General features: G+C 43.5%; 1 pseudogene across 1 annotated transcript; it reads right to left on the bottom strand.

Moving 5' to 3' along the window:
- Window positions 1–3,517: 3,517 nt before the first annotated feature.
- On the bottom strand, window positions 3,518–4,051 carry LOC310784958 (translocon-associated protein subunit beta pseudogene; annotated as a pseudogene). The gene has a single exon. The product of its transcript is annotated as a translocon-associated protein subunit beta pseudogene (transcript).
- Window positions 4,052–6,480: the final 2,429 nt, after the last annotated feature.

Here is a 6,480-nt window from a genome sequence, read left to right as displayed (position 1 = left end):
TGACAAAAAAGCAATGTCATGCCTGTTTATATTGCAAACCTAATGGGGTGTTTCAGAGCCACAGTACAATGCTCCATATTACCCACAATGTTTACTTGGTAAGACCTGGCCTACCTCAAAATATAGGCCATGGCCTACTGCTTTTTTTTTAACTACTTGTAGCACACTTGCCATGTGAAACCAGCAGTCACATAAGCGTAAGCTCCACCCTACAGGCATACAAGCCAATACCTAGATCTGCATTTCTGCTCAGGTCACTATTAAAACCTGGTAAGCTCAAGACAAAATGCAAGCGACAGCCGTTCTATCCAATGACCAAATAGCCAGCTATAAAGCACACGACTCCCTCATTACCTTGTTTTAGCTCTCCCACCACCCACAATAAACTCAGGTCATGTGGAATGTATTTGCTTGGACAATGTTGCCTTTCCCGACGAGTGTTCATGACGTTCTACTGTAAAACATTCCATAGTCTTAATATTTTGCTGGAGAGGCTATTGCAGACCGAATCAAAGTGATTGATGTCACAGCGTATGACCGAGGACTTTGGCATTAACGTGTTCAGGTTAAGAGTTTCAGGTGCTGTTATGACACATTCCATCCAGAGCTCACTGTTTCATTGTATTTGGGACACTATTTCTGTGCCAAAAGGTGAGCGTTTGTGTCTTGTTTTGTTTAGGAACAGATAAACAACATATAGATGCTGTTTCTTGGTGTTTCAAACATAGATTAACGAAGGCTAAGTACTCAATTGCAAGTGACAGGATAATCACAATTTAATTAAATTTTTTACATATTCTTAAGTTAAAACAATCAGATGTTGAGTGTGCAATTGATTTTTGTTTGAAATAAAGCTACACTAACACTGTTTATATTATAAAGATTGGATAACAACATCCAAGCAATTGTGCCCAAACTTTGCCTGGAGATGTTCATCACCAGAACATAATATAAAACAACCAAACAGTGTAAATAGACAGGCAAACATTGAATTGGAGAAAAGATGGAGTAAACAACTTCTGATTCCAAAATGAATGTCTCCCAAGCCACTTGCACACAAACACAATATATGAACAATATATTGTATGCAACGCATTCCACACAGACTAAGTTGAACTACCGGTACTGTTTTGTGCACAGCTCCAGGAGTGAAAATCTTGCTAACTCATTCTGATATTGTTCACATGCTCATTGTGCAGTGCAGTTAAGCAATGTTTGCCATGTTTGGCACTAATAATTCAGTTCTCCTGTGTATTACACATGTTTATGTAGATCTTGTGTGTTTTTCAATAAAGCAAAAAAAAAAAAAATTATTTCAATGGCGCTCTCCACTGAGGGAAGATAGCCTTTGCCCTGTGATAAAAGCCCAGTAATTACTGATGTATCTTGTCACTTTACATATTTTGTTTCATTAGGGGGGGAGGAACAGGGGTTAAAGTTGAAACGTTAAACCCCAGATTCTGGTTAATATGGTAAATTCTGTATTTTTCTTTATATCCTGTTTTTCTTTTATCTATGTACTTGTTGCAGCAAACACATCAATCACAAAAAATATTGAATCTAATCCCTATTGCAGGAGTGTGAAAACTAGACGCTATACTAATTTTCCAGTTTTATTGTAACTATGTTTCTCACATTAAAGGAAATGACTTAAATAAGTCAGTAGAAAGAGCTTATGGTTACATGACTTATTTCCCTGAATAGGCTCCTTAAATTATTTAATATTTGATATCAAAGCTTAACACTGGAGAGACAGGAGTGCAAACTCAAAACACATTTTGGTTTCCAGGGACTTCAGAGTACACAAATTAATTCAAGTCACCACTTGGAAGTAAATTAAGCCTGTAGTTCCACTGCTTGACCAGAAGAGGGAGGCAGAATACTGGCTCAAACACCTAAGGACTTGATCTGAATCAGTGTAAATGGCTGTGGTCTTATCCCCCCCCCCCCCCAAAAAAAAAGTTTTATTTCAAGCTCAAGTCATACAAATTACAAAAATCTAAACATGAAGAAATTAGCTATTTATGTAAAAAGAATATACAAACATATAATATACATATAAGTCTTGTAAGATAATGGATACTATAATACAACCTGAATGTTGTCATGGTATATGTAACTATCCAGTCAACTGTGGTCTCATCATATATAGCCTGGCAGATCAGGTGTGCTGTACTTACCCAAGTTATTATATTCTTGTTAACTTGGTTTCTTTGTTAATCAGATCCTCATGTTACGTACAGTATTGTACAGTATTCAAATAAATAGGGGATGGGGGGATTAAACCAAATATTATCCCTCATACCAGCATGCACATCCATGGGAGAAAGTGAGTAGGCTATTCATTAGGTGTTGAGCATCCAGAGGGATCAGGATATACAGCGACAAAGAGACGGCAATAAGGTATTCTGCTGCTATAGGGGCTACAACTCTGCTGACTGGGCCATCTTTTAGCTGACGGGGAGTTTGTGGTATAGGCTACTACACTATCAGCAGGAGGTGAAACAGCTGCAGAAGCCTCCTGCGTGCTTATGTGTGTGTGTGTGTGAGCGAGAGATAATCTGTAGTCAATAATATCTGATGTTGGTCAGGTCAAACACATTGTGCATATAGCCAATACAATTTCATGCACTGCTATCGATGGCAACACAGCATTGACATCAACCTGCCAGCCTGCCACACAGTCATTTTCTCCTCCCCACTGTCTGTCAGGAACCCCCTCCACACAACACACACTAGCAGAGGCGTTGGGTGTGTGTTTGTGTGTGTGTGTGTGTGTGTGTGTGTGGGGGGGGGGGGTGCTAAATAATTCAGTAGATTAATGTATGGTGGAAAAAGAGAACATCTCATGAAAAGGCACTTGTATGCTAATTTCAGTGTAACCTGTTTAAAATCACCATCCAAGGACTCTTAAAAACAGCCAGAACAATGTGCATTTATTAGTATATTCACAAATAATCAGTCACAGTAAATGCTGCAGCATCAACTTGCCATTCTGTCATGGCCGCTCTTCCTGTGTTTGTGTAATATAATATGCATGAGCTGCACAGAGTATTAACAGCACTATTAAAGATGAGGGATGATGATTCTGCTGACGTCTGCTGCACACACACAACAAGACATACTGTATGCAGGCAGGGGTCTCACACGGTGTGGTGGCCACTGGGGGCCGAGGCATCTACAGTATCAGGACCCCCTAAAGGCGTCTGTCCATATGCCTGTCTGTATGTCCCCACGAAAGAAAGAATCTTAACCAAAAAAAAAGTGTAAAGATGACGGGATCACCAATGATGGTAAAGCCCAGTCAATTATCCATCCAGATTACATCGGTTTATGGCGAATTGACTGCTAAAGGTTTTTGTGAAGTCACTACACCAGCCTAGGAACTAACCACAAAAAAGCTTTTCACATTACTCTTAGTGGTGTTCTTCTAATGCTGATCCAAAATGGCAATAAATACTCGTTCCGCCCCGAATCTCTGATCCTTCAAGCCAGCGGTGCTCTTCAGTTCTTCACTTCAGTTCAGATACTTGCTGCAGTACCAAGCGAACAGCGGGGGGCCCGTGGAGAGCAGGGTGAACCCACCGAATACAGCCCATTCAAAATAGTGTGGAGCGAAGCGCAGGTCAAACTCCATCTGAGTCAGGATGCCTCTCTGGCCCGGGGCGCTGGTGTAGCCGACCACGACTTGCCCTCCTTTTTGGGCCAGGTACCTGACATATGCAGAGGTGAAGTTAAAGTAACCGGCCTTCAGGGGATGCAGTACCACAGTATGAGAGACATTGCTGGCAGGTGCAATCCTGCTGTCCCATTTGACGTTCAACATTCCTGAAACAATCTCGAAATCTTCCGGTGGGAAGGAATCGTCTGACAGCTCAACCTCCATGGCAGCACTGGTGCCCACATTGTAGATGTTGTACTGCACGATGAGGTCTCGGCGCTCCACAGTGTGGTGGTTGAGCAGGGACTTGGAGGCCAGCAGACGGGCCCCCTCCTCTCCTGAGCCCGAGCCCAGCAAGGCCAGCAGAGCAAACACGTACAGCACGCTCATCGTTCCTCTCCGAGTCCTTCCCAGGTCTGTAAAGACTGAGAAATGTAAAGACTGGTGACATCATCACTGATGACATCACAATTGCTCGAGTGACATCACTGATGACATCATCAACGATGACATCACAATTGCTCGAGTGACATCACTGATGACATCATCACTGATGACATCACAATTGCTTGAGTGACATCACTGATGACATCACTCACAAATGACATCATCACCGATGACGTCACAATTGCTTGAGTGACATCACTGATGACATCAACGGGACAGGTGGGTCGACGAAAGAGTCGGGTAACCTCTTTAACAACTGTGGTGAGCAGATAAGCATCTCAAAATACATGTCGAACCTTGAGGCAGACGTCACTTTGGTAGCAGGTTGCCACACTGAGCTGAAAGCTGATACCTACCCAGTAGTGAGGTGTTCCTAATAAAGTGCTCGTGAGTGCATGTTATAACATGTCACTTCAGAGGGAGAGCCTGTGTACGTACAGTAATAGTCAGGATACATTCGTCACTTGTGAGCACAGTCATTTATTTTCTCCTCCTTCCCTCTGGAGGGGATTGTCCAATAGGGGGGAGCTAACCTTGCAAGGCAGCGTGTCAGGTTAGGAGGGAGCTTGCTTGTTTTACAATCCAAGATTGTAAGATTGGATTTTGAGAGATGACATTTGAGTTGACTGCATGAAATGATTATAGGTGACACACACACGCGCGCACACGCACACCCACACACACACACACGCACACACGCACACACGCACACACACACACACACACACACACACACACGATGATCATGATGATGATGTGTAGTGTAAATCAATGACTTGTGACCTGACCCCTGCATGGCACCAGATGTATCTCTACACCAGGCTCTAATACGTTTAACACACTGCTCCACAGTCTGCCCCGCTAATGCCCATATATAGACTGTCAGACAATGTATGTTGCAGCTTATATGTATGCTGTAGCTCTGAATGGATCCATCATTTGAATTATGACTTCTTCTGCAGCTATTGCAATTATTTTTCATATACAGTATATATATATATGTATATATATATATGTATGTGTATATATATATATATAAATATATATATATATGTATATATATGTATGTGTATATATATATACACACTTGAATTGACTTACTGAGATTTATTCAGTGAACAACACGTTTTGTTGTGTATACACAGTATATATACACAGTATATATATATATCTATCCTTTGCAAAATGACAGGAGGCCAGGGGCCAGTTAATAAACAAACATTAATAGGCTACTATTCATTTTTCTGTAGCGGATTGTAGGTATTTGGGGTGTCAGCTGGAGTTTAGTCTGACAATTTTGTGCACACAGGATAGGATAAGTTAACTTAGTACATAGTACCTGGGTGGCGATATGGTGATATTTGAGAATTTAGCTGGAGCTCAGTCAATAGTAATAGATAGTTTTCATTGTCAATTAGAAAATGGCCAGGGGGCCACTTGGCACCCTATCGCGGGCCGCATCTGGCCCCCGGGCTGCAAGTTGAGTAACACTGATATATACTGTACACACACACACACACACACACACACACACACACACAGTTTCTAAATACACATTGTGTCACAGTTCATTATCACACTGTGATCAGTCACTGCATTGCCTGACAACAGCATCATTATGCTTGAATCCCCTCCCTGTGCAGAATGCCAATGAGCTGATTGGGATTCAGCGCTGGTATGAATGTGTGATGGAGGCAGACTCCAGTGGAACACCCCCTCCTCACTCCTCACTGTTGTGTGTGATGGAGGCAGACTCCAGTGGAACACCCCCTCCTCCCTCCTCACTGTTGGGTTTGATGGAGGCAGACTCCAGTGGAACACCCCCTCCTCCCTCCTCACTGTTGTGTTTGATGGAGGCAGACCACCCCCTCCTCCCTCCTCACTGTTGTGTGTGATGGAGGCAGACTCCAGTGGAACACCCCCTCCTCACTCCTCACTGTTGTGTTTGATGGAGGCAGACTCCAGTGGAACACCCCCTCCTCACTCCTCACTGTTGTGTTTGATGGAGGCAGACTCCAGTGGAACACCCCCTCCTCACTCCTCACTGTTGTGTGTGATGGAGGCAGACTCCAGTGGAACACCACCCCCTCCTCCCTCCTCACTGTTGTGTTTGATGGAGGCAGACTCCAGTGGAACACCCCCTCCTCCCTCCTCACTGTTGTGTTTGATGGAGGCAGACTCCAGTGGAACACCCCCTCCTCCCTCCTCACTGTTGTGTTTGATGGAGGCAGACTCCAGTGGAACACCCCCTCCTCAGTCCTCACTGTTGTGTTTGATGGAGGCAGACTCCAGTGGAACACCCCCTCCTCACTCCTCACTGTTGTGTGTGATGGAGGCAGACTCCAGTGGAACACCCCCTCCTCACTCCTCAC

The sequence above is a fragment of the Poromitra crassiceps genome (assembly GCF_964638095.1).
Source record: "Poromitra crassiceps genome assembly, chromosome: 11".
NCBI classification, from domain to species: domain Eukaryota; kingdom Metazoa; phylum Chordata; class Actinopteri; order Beryciformes; family Melamphaidae; genus Poromitra; species Poromitra crassiceps.
The sequence above is the reverse complement of the archived record's forward strand: the minus strand, read 5'-3'. Positions and strand labels throughout refer to the sequence as shown.